Consider the following 19,197-nt stretch of genomic DNA (forward strand, 5'->3'; position numbering starts at 1 on the left):
GCTCACCACAAACGCTTCCTTCAATGAGCACAGAACCAAGGTTCCAGCCCAGTTTCTCTGACTAAAGATAGCACATTTATGAAGCTTCATCTTAATGTTTCAACTTAAGGAGATGTCTAATAATCTGGGAAGAATATCCTGGGCATGTGCAAAGAGGATTATCATAAGCTAACTGATGTTGGAAGAACTGCCCACTGTGGGTGGCACCATTCCCTGGGCTGGCGTAAAGTAAGATAGATGCAGGCATCCATGACTGACTCCTGATTGTGGATGCAAAGTCAGCTGCCTCGAGCTTCTGCCACACTGACTTCCCTCCCATGATGGACTACACCCTTGCATCATAAGCTGGAAGGAACTCTTTCTCCCTTAATGAGCTTTCATCCAGGTATTTTATTCTCTCAAGCAGAAGCTAAGACTGTTCTTCCCAGCAACTCCGGCTCTTTGTTTCCATGATACTTTGCCTCTCTTCCACACAATGCAGAAGTCCATTCCTGTTTTGATGTGTCTGATCCAGGAGAAAGGACTATGAATGAACTCAGGGATAGAGATACTGACCATCAAGAGTAGGGCCCTGGTTTCAAGCCCCAAGAGCAGAAAATATAGACCCAGAAGAGCATGGGAGTCCTGGAGGCAAGAGCTGATTGTTTTTCATTCTGTGTGTTCTGAACATACCAGTTGTTTACAGAATATTTTTGAGTGAAAAAGGAAAAACACAGAAGGATTAACTGTTTGCCCCCAAATTACCTAGCCAACAGTACGAAGTCTAGAAAGGGACTCTGGTTTCTTGATGTAAATCAAGCACTAATGGACACCTAGATCACCCTGTCGTTTGAAGCATACCTTCCTGCACCGATATTCAACAGGGAAGGGAGGAGTCATGACCCTAGAATCAAGGGAACTATTTTTAGCCTTTACCACTCAATCCAATGTCCTTTTTATACAGACAAGTCAATTAATTCATAGATAAATGCTCTAATTCATCCAGGACCATGGCGGAGGAACGCAGAGGGACAGGTAGCCTTTCCCTTCCTTGTAGCGAGTACACTGAGCATAGAGAAAATAACAGTCACCAAGTTTATACCCCAGCTGAGTCTCCCACAAGGAACAGTCTGTGAGAGTCTCATTTTTTTTGTCATTTTATGAACTGAAAAATTACTGATATTGAACATTAGGACCAGTCACTACTGAGCAACTGAGAAATGACAGTCCTATCCAGTGGTTAAAAGGCTGGTGTGTAGTTAGGTTCTGGGGTGACCTGAGAAGTCACAGAAAGTAGAAACTCCAGGGGTGTACATTGGTAGAGATTATTTTGCAGAGACCATTGGGGTTAACAGTCATTCAGTAAAATATTAAAAAGCTTCAACTTCTTAGCCAAAGGAGACAATCACAGAAATTTACCACTGCTCAAAATGCAGAACTATTGATCAAGGAATACAGCAGTGGCTGGAATGAAAATGGTCCCCATAGACATTTAGGCTCACTATTAGGAGGTGGGGCCTTCTTGGAGGAAGGATGTCACTGGGGTAGCACTTAGATGTTTCAGATGCTCAAGTCAGGCCCAGTATCACTCTTTCTTCCTGCTTCCTTCAGATCTGATGTAGAACTCTCAGCTTTTTCTCCAGCAACATGTCTGCCTGCACACCACCATGCTTCCCACCATGACAACAATGAACTAAATCTCTGTAAGCCAGTCCCCCAATTAAATGTTTTCCTTTATAATAGTTGCCTTAGTCATAGTGTCTCTTCACAGCAACAGAAACCCTAACACAGGTACCCAGCCCCAAGTGAAATATCTACAACACAGCCTCGAATACTTAGGGAATATTATAGAAGAGTGAGCGGAAGGATTGTTAGAGCCAGAAGACCAGGATGTCTGCTATGAGACAGAGTCTCCTCTATACGACAGGGAGCTGTTCCCAACAGTATGGCCACCTAAACAAGATCAGCACAGTGTCACCAGCTGATATGGCAACAAGAACGGGAGTAATCTCATAGGAACCCATCCCTAGATGAAAAGCTACTGGAAAACAATGGCTGTTAGGAGAGGAAGAATGGCCTAGTCCAGGTCCGTGCCTCCCCATACTGCAGTGGACACAAATCAGAGATGTGACATGATACCAGAAAATCAGCACACCCTGGACATCCAGACCTCGGACCCTGTCTCCGGTCCCTATCGCAAGGACAAACTTGACAACCATCTCTTTTCCAACCCTATCCCCCAGCACCCCAAAAGGACTGTCCATACCCGTCATGCACCTGCTTTGGTACTGGAGTCTCCTCTGACAGCTACAATGCATTGCTCTGCCCAACACCAGCTCCCCCTTCCTGGAAAAGGGTATCCTGGGCACTTTCTCAGTGACAGCCAAAACCTGGTGAACTTCAAGTGGATGGTTACCAGATAGCTGATACGGTGGCACGGGTGGGGGAATCTCCCGAGATCCCACCCTAGATGAAAACCTCTAGGGAATTCATGGTTCCTGCTTCTGTGCAGGACGAGTGAAACGAGATGCTGCAAAATGAGCAAAAGCCTGAACCTGAGGTTCATGGAGCCTACAGCATAGATTTCAGATTCTCCGCACAGCAGTTAGTTCTATAAATAGTTACTGTTCACCTCCTGTGTTGCAGACAGAGTGCTCAAATTCTCAAACTAAAATCATATAAAAGTACCAGATGAATAAACCACAGACTGCAGCATATCCCAGAGCCCCAGAACCTCCAGGTTCCCTCTTTTCCTAACTAAAGACTAGGCCATCCGTGCGTGAAACATTCCCTCTGTCTTATGAAGCTGCTGTCAGTATGCCTTGTTATTAGACACACCAGTGTCAGTTATCAATTTAAGGAATACCCAAACTAGGAGAACAATCCAAGCACAGGGTGGACCAGCATGCCTCAGGCCTCAGGTGACATAGGACAGCACCAGCCTGTGAGCCAACAGGCTAGAATCTGGGAGAAAGAAAAGAGCAACAGTCGGGTCCATGCCTTCAAGGGGATGAGCTACTAAGAACAAGGGTCTGAAGGAGGAATAGATCACATTAGATAAAATAGAATTGAAGTGAAACAAATATGCTTCTTGTCTCGGTCTTTGGTCTGGCTTCCTGCCACCCAGCAGTCTGCTGGGGAAGAATGTCACATGTGAGGTGAACTGGGAAGGACTTGTTTCCCTCCCTGAGATCTGTCAGCAACAGGGTTGTTCTTGCGTTAACTCTCACAGATGGAGGAAGGCTGGCAAACAATAGGAAACTTGTTCTAAGAGGCAGGAGTACTTCCGGCCACAGAGACAGTGAAGGGAGACCAGGATTCTGTAGGAGTGGGTGGGCCATGTTAAGGTAGGCAGTTTGGTGGAAATGGCATTTAGTAGAAGAAAGGTGATAGGGGAGGAAGCCTTGTGCAGGAAAGTCAAGTATCTACTCAAGAGCCTGGGTAAGTGAGGTGAAGCGATATAAACTGGTTACCCCAGTATTCGGGAGGCAGAGGCAGGAGGATCACCATGAGTTCAAGCCTGGCCTACACAGCGATTTCCAGGAACAGCTGGAGCTACATTTAAAAAAAATAACTTTTCTAAATAAATAAAATTTGAAAACAGGCCCTCATGTTTATGGGCAATGGAAGGTTTGGTGACCATCCATCCCATAGTGGCAGGGAGGGGTAATAAAAGCTGCAAGGGAAGCAGGTGGAGAGTTCTTGACTGTGGCTCCCCCCCCCCACATCATCATAGAGGAAGTTCATCATCAAGACTTTATCATCTTGGGGTACAAAAGTCATGTTTTACCAGCCATGTTGTCTGGAATTCTTTCTTCCCCCTAACATAACTCCTATGATAGATGTGTTCACTATTCCCAGTCTCCCACGAGCACATGGCACGCAATACAAGTTCTGTAGCATCGCCAAAGAGAGGCACAGTGTCTAGGGCATAAATGTCAGCTAATAGCTATTCTTTCTAATGTAACCTGTCACCTTTGCTCTTCAAACGTGCGGTTGCTTCTTGGTGACTTTCCGAAGATGTGAAGATATGAATATTAAGATTCCTTCCACCTTATTTGCCCTCCCATGGTTTCTGTGGATTCCCCTTCCTTCCTTCTCACCCACCTCACTTACCACCCCCATTAGTGCCTAGGAGGAGGAACACACCTTCACCAAGCTCTCACAGAACCCTGTGTGAGGGCACATGAGGATAACAGATCCATGGGAAGTCAACAGAAATGTTTACCCCAGTTTCCTGCATGTCAGGCTGTGACAGCTTGCCTTCTGTCTCCGGAGCTGTGTTCGCGTCAATAAATCTGCTTAACTCCCCCAACAACCTGCTCTCTCTTCCCAAGGCAAAGAAGCTGTGAAGAATTGGGGTTCTGTCTGAAAAGAGAATTGTACCACTCCCCCAGGGACTCTTGAAGTGCACCTTGCTGCATCATGCCTTTGAGAACTTTGTATGATTTTATCTGAGTTGAAAAACTTCTTGCTGGCTTCATTTGTTTTTACAGGAGCTACAGTTATATGGGAGGCAATTTGTGTGTGTCTATGTATGTGCTCATGTTTTGTATATGGTATATGTATAGTAACTATGCCAACAGGTATGGTATGTGTGTAATATATGTAGGTTTTATATGCCATAGTATGTGTGTGTATGTGTGAAAGAGAGAGAGCATGCATGTGTGTGTGTGGTGTGTGTGGTGTGTGTGGTGTGAGAGAGAAAGATGTTTGTTTGTGGACTATATGTGAGGGTATGTGGCATACTGTGTTTTGTGGTATATGTGTTGAGTGTATGAATGTTGGGTACGTGGATAATGCACGTTGCATATATGTTGTGAATGTAGTTTGTGTGAAGGGTGGTATGCTATGTGCGCTTGTGGAGTGAGGTGTGTGTGTGTGTGTGTCTGTGTGTGTGTGTGTGTGTGTGTGCGTGTGTGTGTGTGGCAGGAATGTGTGTGTATGATATGTAGCCTTGTCCCTATGGATGTAAATATAATGGGGATCCAGTTGGTTCCCTAACTTTAGGCTCAGGTAGAGGCCTCTCTGCTCTACAGAGACCCTTATTTCTAAAAATGCATTGTGCAGTAGTTGAATAAGTCACAGATATTGAGACTCAAAGACTCAAGATCAAATCCCAGATTTAGCCATATGTATGTATCTGTCAGGCAGGCATATTTAGCCTCAACTTTATTGATTTCATATACAGACTACAGAAGTCAGACTAAAGAGCAAATGAAAAAAAACGAATACTGAACATTGAACTCGGTATCTGGAACACCAAAGGATCTCACAAAACGGGCCTAGCATTTTGTCCTGCTTCATCTAACACATGTGAGATCTCTAATACGCTCACCTATGTACCAAATATAACCACCCAGATACACAATATGATCCCCCACAGAGGCAATATGTACATCGTCTTCCTTCCACTGGTGGAAGAGTTGGGAGGAGAGTAAGAAAGTAGGCCAAAGCTCTCAAGACACCTATCACCGGGAGCTGAGTATCCCCTAGGTATCCACTACAGAGAGCCCCACCTCCCAGGAGCAAAGCGACATCGCTGGAGCAGCATGCTCTCCCAACATCAGCTACGCTGCCCTATAGCTCAGGAAGGTGAGCATCCCCTCTGCCATCAGCAATATCCTAATGTCCCATCCGCTCTGTAGTTGAACTTGAACTACTTAATTCCTGCCCATATGGACCTTCAGATGTCCAAACTGAAGAAAATGCTTGGAAGAATGAGATCAGGGAGTTTCCAAACTACATCACAGTGTCGCCAAGAGAGGAAGAACATGGCTGTGAGGGAAGAGACAAGAATGTCCTGGGACCACCCTTTGTTCTCAAGGGCCAACGGTTCTAAATGGATCATTTAGGGAACTATGTGCCAGAATCCCACAGATTTAACGTGATCAACCAGGACTATTCACAGCCAAGTTAAAAGACAAAAACAACACAATCCAGCTTGAGTCTGACTACCATTATGGCACAATAACCTCCCCATAAAGTAACAATAAACCATTTACAAACCAACCGCACATGGCTACCCATTAGTTCTCTGAAAATAAACCAAAGCCGAAGAACAAACTGAGAAGCAGGTGTTTTAGGACCTACTGAGACTTTGGAGAAGCCCAGGAGCTCCAGGTTTCCAGTCCTCCTGCAACTCCTGACCCAACCCTAGTCTGTCAACAGTTCACTGGGATGGAAGGAACACAGAAACCAAAAAAACTTCACCACTCCCAGGGATCGTGCTGGATTTGGAGTATTATTCCTTCAAGAGCAAAGGCAGAAAGAACAGCAGGTGGCCTTACTGTCTTGAGGCCAATGTCCTTTGAGGACACACAAGAGATGAAAGGTCTTGGAAGGAATAAACTGGTAAATTAGCCAGGTAATTTCTGAGGTTTAGAAGGGGTGACAACATCCTGGTAAACTTTGACACATCCCCATGTATCTGGCTGATCATGAGCCATTTGCAAAACCAGGAGAAATGAGAGAAGACCACATTCTAGATCCTCAGAGGAAACCACCTTCCAGATTCTGAGAGAAGGCCACATTTCAGATTCCAGAGTCCCAGAGAAGACCACATTCTAGATCTTCAGAGAAGATCACATTCCAGATCCTGAAAGAAGACCACTTTCCAGATCTTCAGAGAAGACCATGTTCCAGATGTGCAAATAGTACAGGCTTTGAAAGCACTCTCTTTTCCAAGCTCCCAAACACATAGACCTCTCTAGTATGGACCAGTTGGTGGAACGCAAAACAGACCAAAGTTTAATTTATAATGAAATTAAAAGAGATTTAAGCAAGAAAAAATAATATAAAATTCTTAGTAGTCAGGGATTAAACAAAATAATACCCTTTAAAAAATGAGTTTGTATGCACTAGCAAGATATCTTCATGCTGCCTCAGCAAGAGCTCTTCAAATGGAGCCAACTCTTTTATAAAATGGAATCACTTATGGCAAGACAGCCTAAAAGCTGTAACACAATCTAGCATAGTTTGATCTCCACATACAATATTTGAGCGAGGTTACGTCTTCCCAAACTGATCTAAATATAGCTTCTGCACAATCTCTATCAATATCCTAGCAGAAGTTTTAATAGAACTGACAAGCCAAATTACATTTCCATGGCAATAAAAAGAACCAATTTTGAAAATAAAAAACAAAGTTGGAGAATCTCTCTCAACTGCAAAACTTAACTCTTGTCCTTTATTGAGACAGTACGGGAAGATGGGTGTATCTGTGGTGTTCAGTGAAATAGACTCGGGTGACCAGTAGACTGTCCTTCATTTGCTGTGATCAGTGGATTCCGAAAAGAGATGCCAAGATATTCAGTAGGGTGTCATTTTCAACAACAAATGATGCTGAAAAAAAGGGAGATGAATATGCTTAAAAACAATTTTAAAAATGGGTGCATTTCTCCCTCTATCCTACAAAAACTAATTGTGGATGGATCACGTGTTAGAAATGGCCATTTAAATGAGAAAATTCTAGAAAAAAAATGGGAGAAAATCATTGAGACATGAGGTTAGACAGAATGTTGAGAAACAATACAAAATGAATAAACCACCACATGAAAACAACAGAATAAAAGGGGGTTGGCTGGAGAGATGGGTAGCTTAACAGCTAAGACTGCATGCTGCTCTTGCAGAGGACCTGGTTGTATTCCTAGCAGCCATATCAGGCGGCTCACCATCGTCTGTACTTCAAGTTCCTAAGGAACCAATACCCTTTTGAGGCCACCACAGGTACCTACACATATGCATGCTACACACAGACACACAGATGCAAACACAAAGATAAATAAATAAAAATTCTACTTTAAGAAGTAGAATCAAATCAATTGGGTTCCACTAGAACACTAAAAAAATCTGTACTTCAAAACACATTAAGAAAAAGAAGCACAGCCTAAGGAGATGGCTCATTGGTTAAGAAAGAACTCAGCTCTAGTTCCCAGCACCCACATGGTGACTTAAAATAGTCCATAACTCCAGTTCCAGGGAAGCCAGTGCCCTCTTCTGGATTTCACTGGTATACACCCATGCAGTATACTTGCATACACACAAGTAAAACTCATACATATAAAAATATATAAACCTTAAAAAAAAGCATGAAGCAACACAATGGAAGGAAATGATAATAAATCAGGTAACAGGTGAGGGAATATACACTGATCTTCTTTTACACCTCGCTAACTCCATAATAAAATGTCTGGTACACCCAATAAAACATTGGGAAAGGATGTGAAAACATCATTCACCAAGGAACACGTGCAAATTGCCAATAACTATGGACTTAGTATTAATAATTGAGAGATTCCCGAACCTCTAGAATGACCCCCATAAAAGCAGCAGGTGATATGAAGTATAGAAGGAAAGCAGAGTGACCATGACCCCTTCCCCCATGAGCAATGAGGGCGTAAGATGGAGAAGGCGCTTCAGAAAACACTGCACAAGCTTCTCGAAGTGTTATCGTGCTTATGAAAACCTGCGGCTCTATTTCTAGAAACATCCCCAAGAGAAATGAGGATATACTGTGACAATAGAAACTGCACATAAGCATATGGTCTGTCATTGCTCATAACAGCCCGAGCTGCAGACAACCCAATTGGGCAGCACGGAACGAGTGGGTGAAAAAATATATTATAGTCATACATCAGAAGCCTCAGCAACCACAACAGCAAAAAGAACAAAATACCAATGTCTGCTGAAGCAAATGTAGTGCAGGCTGACCCCCACATCACTGTGTGGTAGAGGAGAGAGGCTATCCTGTAGACCAAGATCTTCCTGCCTCTACCTTCCCAGTGCTGGTATTGCAGGTGAGCCTCCATTTGATGCTCGACTATACATTTTCTAAAACTCACTGATGAGCGCACTTAAAATAGGTGAACTCTATGAAAAGTGAATGATGACCAAAGCTGTTAAAAAAAATAAAAGCCCTCGCAGAGATCCACCTTCCTCTGAGTTCAAGACCTGCCTGGTCTACAAGAGCTAGTTCCAGGACAGGTTCCAAAGCTACAGAGAAACCTTGTCTCAAAAAGAGATAGATAGATAGATAGATAGATAGATAGATAGATAGATAGATAGATAGATAGATAGATAGATGACAGACAGATAGATAGACAGACAGATAGATGATAGATAGACAGACAGACAGACAGACACATAGATAGATACATAGATAGATACATAGATAGATGCAGATGGAACTCTAGTAAAAGGGACAGAGAAAGAACTCCTGCTTGAGAGCCATGGGCCGAGTGTTCATTTAAGCAAGAACACGGTCTTCCCTTGTAATCAGTCCCCAGCCTGCAGGGCATACCAGAGCAGTGTATTTACATTATGGTTCATAACAGTAGCAAAATTACAGTTAGGAATAGCAATGAAAAAGAATTTGATGGTTGGGGTCACCACAGCATGAGGAACTGTTTCAAAGGACCACAGCCTTAAGAAGAAGGCGAAACACTGAGCTAGAGCAATTGTGTTCCAATTCCAGTCACCCAGAAGAGTGCCAAGGAAATGCCCCCATGAAAGTCGGAAGTGGCATGCCACATCTACTCTTTATCATGGATGCCAGGCTTCTCCTGAGCTCACCTGGCCTCTGATGCTCACCTTCATCTCTCTGAAGTCCATGCCCTTTGTGTCTCTAGCCCCGTGTATAACTGAGACGTTAGGTCCCACCCCCTCATTTCTGCCCTTCCTGTGAGGTCTGAAGCAGTCTGAGGACTCCCTGTCTAGGTTCCTCTGAACCTGTCAGCTCCATTTGCTAAGTGACACCAGTTCCTTTGGCAACCTGTAATTTTCACATCACCAAGGTGCCCCTCGGCATGTATCTTTCTGCTACCAGGTTCCCACTGAGCAGATCCTCAAACTATACACACACACTGCCAATTTCATAGTCTAATAATGCTCTCAGTGGCATTTTTAGGCAGGAAGTTCAGTGTATGGTAATTTGCTGGCATAAAATTTACCAGTCAGAATAAATGGATTTGACCAAACATACAAGAAGAAAATGCGGTGGTGTTTTCAGCTCAGGCTCCTTTTGCTCCATAGCAACAGCAGAGCTGTTCTCCACTTCGACAAGCCCTAGATGAGGACCGAATGCACAGACAGCTATCTTAGACCCGAGTTTCCATTAGGACCGACAATGGTTCCTCCAACGTGGATTCTGCACTTACAGCCACGTGGAACTTCAGTCTTGCTTCACTCGCCTGTCAGCAGGTGATTCCATTTTCTGGAGGACAGACTCTTCTGGACATGGATGCTGTTGTGAGGGCAAGTGGAGAGTTTATCTACAGGGATGTAGATTTCCAGCTTTCCACACGCAAAGCGTGGGCAAAAGGCTAGGGTGTGAGCTGAAGCTGACTTGTAGAGATCTTCATGACAAATGGGTTGCTTCTCAGACACAAAAGGGCATTTTTTTTCCTTTAAGGGTAATGCTCTGCCTGTACGGTACCATTCTGCAGAGCCTGTACTTCAGTGCCTTAGAGGAAAGAATATAAACAAAAACGATCGTGTGCAGCTCATAGCTGTACATTATACCTACTCTGGCTGCCTTCTCCTACGGAGGCCACAAGGGTTCACAATGTGTGCCCCAAATCAGTGTGCTTTCTGTTCTTGCTTCAAAATCTGTCGCTAGACTCATTCATCTTACTCAGTCTGTTTATTGGCGCCAGAATGATCATTAAAGAAAATAGGTCACTGCCCTGTTCTCTTCTTACAGGCTCTCCCCACCAGTAGGATAAATTCTAGACATCCACCCTATCATCCACATTTGATTCCAGCTCTGCTGGGACCGGATCTCCTGCAGCCTTTACCCAAAGGTCAAATGGTCCCCTTGCTCCTGAGTGAGCTCACTCACATCTGTCTACAGATCGACTCTCAGTGCATCCTCTGCTAGATTCTTCACCCAGAAGTGTTTGCTACTGCATCAGGCTACTATTCCCTAACTCCTTCCATGACAACTTAGCAAGTTGCTCTCTTCCCCAAAGTCAGTTACATCCTTTTGTTCCAGTGGAACTTCACAGACCCAGTGTGAGAAGAATTTCACTCAGTGATTACGGTTGTCCTTGTCTCACCACCACAGAAACACAACACTCCCCCAGTGTTTCCTTGTGTTTGTTTGGTATAACCCACAGGATAGATTAGAAATAACAGGAAGAAAATGGCGGCTAATGAAAGAAGAAAACATGAGGAGCAAGAGAGACAAAGATACAATGACCTGAAGACGTGCACCCCAGAGGAGGCAGCAGGACATCAGATGAGCGGCTGAGGAGAATGCGGATGGGAAGAAAACCCTGCAGATGAAGTTTAGGTTAGCTTGAAGTACAGAGGGGCTGTGGGCCAGTGGTGGATTTGTCAGGTAGACAATGTGTGTGTGGATGAAGGTGTTCTTCCCTGTTTCAAGCCTTGAGATCTATCCCTCACCATGTTTCCTGCCCTTTTCTCCTTCCTATCCATGGAGACACCTGCTTGTCACTGTTCCTGATACAGTAGACTGTACCCCTGAACACTGTGAGCCAAGACAAACCTCCCTCCTCTAAGCAGCTTATGGTCAGATATTTGATCACAGATATGAGGAAAGGAGGATTAATGTCAAGAGACATTTCCCCAAGTTCTTGCAATGCGCAGTGAGCCTAATGTCAACTATGGACTCCCAGGGATAAAATGTGTTCGTGTAAATCCATCCAAGGTAACAAATGCTCCATGGGGTATACTCCTGCTAGTATACACTATGTGGACACAAGGGATTGATAGAAATTAGATTCCCCCCTTTCTTTTGCCCTGAACCTAAAACTACCCTTAACTGATAGAACTTATTAATATTTTTATGCAAGGATTAGACGAATCCTCAGAGAAGCTGTGAAGGAGAAATTGCTCCTGACTCACACTTTGCAGAGTTCTGCCATAGGAGGGAAGGGAGCAGCATGCCTTGAGGATATGCAAGTCTGAATTCTATTCATAGATCTCTCTAGCCTGTCTGCTCTCTGTTCTGTCTCTACCCCAAATTCAGAAACATCAGGGCCTCCCTGATTCTTCAACCTTTCAAATGTAAACTCTTCATTGGTTCTTCACCTTTCCCTGTTTTTTGTTTTTGTTTTTGTTTGTTTTTTGTTTTTGTTTTTCCTTAAGCGTTGAACTTTTTCAAGTGTGGAAAACTCAGTTATCCCTGGTCCAGGTTTCCCACTGTGGTCTCCTTTTCCAGTCTGTTAGTTCTCATGCTTAATTCCATGTTTAACAGCGCACTGGAAGAGAGTGGAGTGACTGACTAGCACATGAATTTAATCTCAGCATTCAGAGGCAGAGGCAGGCAAATCTCTGGGTTCAAGGCTAACCTGACCTACATAGAGAGCTCCAGGACACGCAGAGGTACATAATGAGACCCTGTCTCAAAAACAAACAAAGAATAAAAATCTACATATATTCACACGTGTATGCATTATATATAGACGGACTCTGGAAAGCCGGCTGAATAGTTAAGAGCAGTTGCTACTCTTGCAGATGTCCAGTTTTAGGAGGCCAGCACCCAGGTAGGGACTCATAACTATCTAACTCCAGGTTCAGGAGAGAAGAAACAGCCTCCCCCAAGCTCCCAAGAGCATCAGCACACATGGTACACAAACATTGATGCTGAAGAAGACTCACACACATAAAATAAAATATACAAATTATTTTTTAAAAAAAAATCAAAACAATGCCATCCTTAATGGAATATTGGTTTCGCACAAGACCAGAGGAGCCTGCTCAAGCTCTGAGGAGATTTTCTGGGCCACGGGAACTTTAGCTCTGAGATAATGGCAGCAAACCAACTATAGTTCCAGTCTGGTCCTAGTTTGTTATTTCTAAGAAAACGCCTTAGCAGTGCTGCAGGAATCAATGACCATTACTATTAACTATTGATTTCAATGACCAAAAACACTTTCCAAACACACACGTGTGCACACATACAACCTAACCTTCCATGTAATCGTATTAAGAAGTCGAATTTCTGGAAGATAATCACATCTCCAGGGTGTAGCCCTCACAAACAAACAGACTCCCTTCTATTGAGGCCTGACCACCTTTCAGCCCTTTGTCTTTCTGCTGTGAGAACAAAGAAGGCACTGTCTCTGACGATCAGGCCTCACCAGACACCAGATCCTCTGTCATATTGACCTTAGGCCTCAGCTCCAGAGCTACAAGATACATTTAGGTTATTTGTAAATTTCCTAGTCTAGAGTTGAGATGACTCAAAGGGACTAAGATGTCTCCAGTAACTCCCAGGGAACAGTGGGAAGCTGGCATTTCAGTGGCACTCTGCTATCCCACGGGGCTGCTGTACAGCCTCCTCCTATTTAGTCCACTCTCTCCAGTGAAGCGGAGAAGCCCTGAGATTTGATTGGGAGACAGCTGGTTTCATGAATTAGCTATCTCTGAATGTGGAAAATTGCTGTGTTCTTCCAAACCCTCTTCCCAGCTGGTTAAATGAAGACAAACTGAGACAATTATTGTAATTTTGTGCAGTTGTGGGAGTTTTTCTGTAAAAGTTACAGTATTTCTATATTTTTTACATTAGAGATAAAAAGAAATAAATGAGTTTAATTTGCTCAACATATCAATTACAGGGCTTAAATTGTCTCAGAGATAACGGAGAAGTCGCAGATTCGGAATTCAGAGCCATTCTGGGAGAGATCAGCTCTTTGGTCAATAACACAGAGCCGTGTGGTCCTGTGAGAACCTGGCCCTGCTCTTTCCTGTGATGTTTCTCAGTTCCTTCTTGCATTTGCTAAGTTCTTAGCAGGGGAGTGACCATGAGGTAAGCCAGAATGTGGGCTTAGTGAAGACAGTGGCATGGCTTAGAAGGAGAATAGCATTTTGCTGAGGTTTTTAGGCCCCAAGCATGGCTGACCTGTCCTTCAGGGAACCTGAAGTGAGAAGGGAAATGGTTACCAACATCAAAAAACCAAAGAGGACAGTTTGGTGGAGCCTTGTAGCTAAATCATGGACCAAAGCACGTGTTCTCAATGGACTTTTGTGGCTTACGTGTTGTTTTCACTGAGCTGACACCTTTAAGTCTCAGTGACTCTGAGCAGACATTTGCACTGAAAAAGAAGTAGAATTCCAGAGAGATTCAAGATTACCTCCAGAGGATGCAACCTGCCGGTAAGTGTGCTCACCCGTGTATGACACATCACATGAATGTCCTAACCTTCTAACCTTTCCTGCCTCTACATCCTAAAGACATAGCTTCATGGAAGTCCTTCAAGACCTCCAGGCAGGAAAGCCCCTTGGATTTTGGAACAGAGATGCTTCAAGATTAAGAGAAGCCTTACCCTTCGGGGCAGTACCACTCTGCACATGTGGCATACATGTGTTCCTGCTGAGCTTTGGCATCTGAACATTATTTCTCAAAGTCAGAGAAATTCTATCTCTGAGAGCGTGTGTTAAGTACACCATCTAGTAAGAAGTCTAAGATCCCAAGAGAAGATTAAAGGTGGAGATGAGTAGCTGGGAATAAATGTGTAAAAATCCTTCAGAAATTGCTGTGGTCATTGAAATGAAATGACATAAACATGGTCCCTGAAGACAACATGAGTGTCATCATAGTGTGTCATTTAAATTAAAGAAAAATCGATTCTGCCTGACCACATTACTTTTTTTGACTATATTGAGACTTGTATAATGCTAGGTCATAAATTTCAACAATTTTCTTTAGGTGTGTTGAATTTTATCAGATGTTTAGTGCTGTTCTGAAGAGAGAGATGGGGGCAGGAAATAAAGGGGTGGTCTTATAGCTCTTTCACAAGCATTTCAAACAAACGCTAAGTAGGTCCATACTATACTATTCAACCTCGTAATCTCAAAGATTTGGAAGTCAGCGTAATGATTTTATATTAAAGCAAGTAATGACCAGTTGAGGTTAGAGAGAGGGTAACTTTGCTCACACATACATGTGTGGACAGATTAACATGAGTTCCCATTTATATAGATAGGCACGTACTTGGATACGTTTAGAAATATTATTGCTGGGTTTCATAAAGGCGACATCTTTATAAGAAAGACTTGCTCATCCCTTCACAGGGTGACTAATCGAGGTTGATCTGCACTTGGGCTTTCTCTGAAGACAAGATTTTGGAAATCGAATGGAGGAGGTCTTGAACACAGTGGGTGACTGCGAAAGTTACTGACGAGGTAGGGACTGGGGCTGTAAAGTGCTTGCTGCTGGGGGAAGAGAAGCAGGGGCAGCTCAGGGAGCAGCTGTGGGAGGTGAGAATGGAGACTCACCTTAGAGAAAGATACTCAAGGGTGAAATCTCTAACGCAAACAGTAGCAGCATTGCACAGGAGGCCAAATTATAACAGACAACAACTGGTGCCCTTGGCCTGTGTACACGCTGCTGTTTGTTTGATCCTGATGATTGCCATGACCGACTTTCTGATGTGGCATGGAACATGATGAGCTTTGTCTCATGCTCCTAAACTAAGCTCTCAAAGCAACTAGAGCTTCCTGAGTCACTAGACCACTCTCTTCTGATGATAATGAAGCTCCTTTGACCCAAGCCACCCCCCTTCTTACCCACATATGAGTTTATACTCATGAAATGACTGATGGGTGAAGGCAAGGAGGTAGCCTCTGAGCATGCCTGGACATTTGAAAGACCAAGTTTTAGAGTGTTATAACTTTCAGCCCTTCTCGGGGACCTCTGGAGGTCAAGCTATGTAAAGATGCATCAACAATGAGATCTGACAGAAATTCTGGGCCGAGGAGGTTTCCAAACACTTCACTGTCTGCATCTCACCCATCTGCAAGCTTGGAGTCAATACTGATAAGTTCTGTAAGCTTTCTGCACCTTTAACAAAATACCTAAGCTTGATCAATGTCTTGGGGAAAGTTGATGTAGGTTCAAGATTTCAAAGATTTCAGTCTAGGGTCAACTTGACTACATTGCTTTCAGGCCTGTGACAATGCGGAATGTCATAACAAGGCACACATAACCATGAGCCGCTCATCTCATGACCTCTAAGAAGTAAAAAGAGAAAAGGAAAGAGGCTGTGATCCAAACACACACTTCAGGATCACACGCCAATGGTCTAAGTTCCTCCAGCTCAGTTCCACCACCACCCAGTAGCTCGACCATGGGGAGCCCAAGCCTTCACCACATGCATTTGGAGGACATTTAAAATCCAAACTATACGGCCGGAACACCGGGCAGAGGAACGCGGCCGGAGGACGCCCAGCGCAGCCGGCGGGGACCCACTGGGACCAGAGCAGCAGCAGAGGACACAGGCTGCTGGCGGCGGGAACCGTCCCAACAGCAGAAGCAGGCTGCAGGGACCGCGCGCAACACCAAGAACAGATCGCCCCACTATAATTAAACCAAAGAGGTAGGCCTTCGGTTGGGGAGGTCCCTGGCAAAGGAGGAGCCGGGTCCTATTCCTGAAGACTTTTCTGAGGGGTGAGAGGGATCTTGGCCCCGGCAGGAACCAGGAAACAGAGCAAGGTCATTTTGTAAGAGGAGCCCCTGGCCAGCAGGGGAACCTGAACCAGTTTTAAAAGACCCCTTAGATAACATCGATAGGAGGAGATGGGCAGGCGCCAAGGAAAGAATTCACCCAATAATCTGAAAAACAACATGAAAACACCAAAACCCAACGATCTTACAACAGAAGGTCTCCAACACCATAACACAGAAGAAGTGGAAAAAATTGACTTTATGAAAGCTGTAGAGTCCCTTAAACAACATGTTAAAAATGCCCTTATAGAAATGGATGAGAAGTATAACCAAAAATTTGAAGAAATGAGTAAATACGTACATAATACCCTGGGAAACCAAGAAAGAACGATCAAACAGGTAATGGAAACAGTTCAAGAATTGAAAACTGAAATGGAAGCAAGGAAGAAAACACAAACTGAGGACCAGCTGGATATGGAAAATCTAGGTCAACGAGCAGAGCCTACAGAAACAAGCATAATCAATAGAATACAAGAAATAGAAGAAAGAATCTCAGATTCTGAAGACAACATAGAGAAAATAAACGCTCTGATCAAAGAAAACTGCAAAGCCAACAAATTCTCATCACAAAACATTCAGGAAATATGGGACACAATAAAAAGACCAAATCTAAGAATAATAGGAATAGAAGAAGGAGAAGAGTCACAGCTCAAAGGCCCAGAAAATATTTTGAACAAAATTATGGAAGAAAACTTTCCCAACATAAAGAAAGATATTCCTTTGAATATTCAAGAAGCATATAGAACACCAAACAGACTGGATCAAAGGAAAACATCCCCTCGCCATATAATAATCAAAACACAAAATATACAGGTTAAAGAAAGAATACTAAGAGCTGCAAAGGAAAAAGGCCAAGTAACTTATAAAGGTAAACCGATCAGACTTACACCTGATTTCTCTATGGAAACAATGAAAGCCAGAAGGTCCTGGATAGAAGTACTGCAGAAGCTAAGAGACCATGGATGCAAGCCCAGACTACTATACCCAGCCAAGCTTTCGTTCACTATAAATGGAGAAATCAAGACATTCCAGGATAAAAACAAATTTAAACAATACGTAGCCACAAATCCAGCCCTACAGAAAGTAATAGAAGGAAAATCGCAACCCAAGGAATCCAACATTGCCAACACTGCTTACAATAACTCAGGCATCTAGCGACCCTTCACTAGCACAACTCAAAGAAGGGAGACACACAAATTCTACTTCCAAAAACAATAAGAATATCTGGCGTAAACAACCACTGGTCATTAATATCACTTAATATTAATGGTCTCAATTCACCTATAAAAAGGCACAGGCTAAGAGATTGGATACGAAAACAGGATCCAACATTCTGCCGTTTGCAAGAAACACATCTCAACCACAAAGACAGGCATCTACTCAGAGTAAAGGGTTGGGAAAAGGTCTTTCAAGCAAATGGTCCTAAGAAAAAAGCAGGTGTGGCCATATTAATTTCTAACAAAACTGACTTCAAACTAAAATCAATCAGAAGAGATCAAGATGGACACTTTATACTCATAACAGGAACAATTTGTCAGGATGAAGTCTCAATCCTGAATATTTACGCCCCTAATATAAAAGCACCCACGTATGTAAAAGAAATATTACTAAAACTCAAGGCAGACATCAAACCACACACACTAGTAGTAGGAGACTTCAATACACCTCTCTCAGCAATGGACAGGTCAATCAGACAGAAACCTAATAGAGAAGTAAGAGAACTACTGGAGGTAATGAAGCAAATGGACTTAACAGACATCTATAGAACATTCCACCCAAATAGGAAAGAATATACCTTCTTCTCTGCAGCCCATGGAACCTTCTCGAAAATTGACCACATACTCGGAAACAAAGGAAACCTCCACAGATACAAAAACATATCAGTGTCCACCTGTGTCTTATCAGATCACCACGGATTAAAGTTAGAATTCAACAACAATCTTACCTCCAGAAAGCCGACAAACTCATGGAAACTGAACATTCAACTACTGAACCACACCTGGGTCAAGGAAGAAATCAAGAAAGAAATTAAAGTCTTCTTTGAATTTAACGAAAATAAAGGGACAACATACTCAAACCTATGGGACACTATGAAAGCAGTGCTAAGAGGAAAGTTCATAGCACTAAGTGCCCACTTAAAGAAAACAGAGAAAGCATACATCGGAGACTTAACAGCACACCTGAAAGCTTTAGAAAAAAAAGAAGCAGATGCGCCCAGGAGGAGTAGAAGACTGGAAATAATCAAACTGAGGGCAGAAATCAACAAAATAGAAACGCAGAAAACAGTCCAAAGAATCAATGAAACAAAAAGCTGGTTCTTGGAGAAAATCAACAAGATCGACAAACCCCTATCCAAACTAATTAAACGACAGAGAGAGAACACGCAAATAAATAAGATCAGAAATGAAAAGGGGGACATAACCACAGACACAGAAATTCAGAGACTCATTAGATCTTACTACAAAAGCCTGTATGCCACAAAACTAGAAAATGCAAAAGAAATGGACATTTTTTTAGATAAGTACCACATACCAAAGCTAAACCAAGACCAGGTGAACAATCTAAATAGACCTGTTAGTCGCGAAGAGCTAGAAACCGTTATCAAAAATCTACCTTCCAAAAAAAGCCCACGACCAGATGGGTTCAATGCAGAATTCTACCAGAACTTCCAAGAAGAGCTAATACCTATACTCCTTAATGTATTTCACAATATAGAAACAGAAGAGTCATTGCCAAATTCCTTTTAT

The sequence above is a fragment of the Microtus pennsylvanicus genome, chromosome 8 (genome assembly GCF_037038515.1).
Source record: "Microtus pennsylvanicus isolate mMicPen1 chromosome 8, mMicPen1.hap1, whole genome shotgun sequence".
NCBI classification, from domain to species: domain Eukaryota; kingdom Metazoa; phylum Chordata; class Mammalia; order Rodentia; family Cricetidae; genus Microtus; species Microtus pennsylvanicus.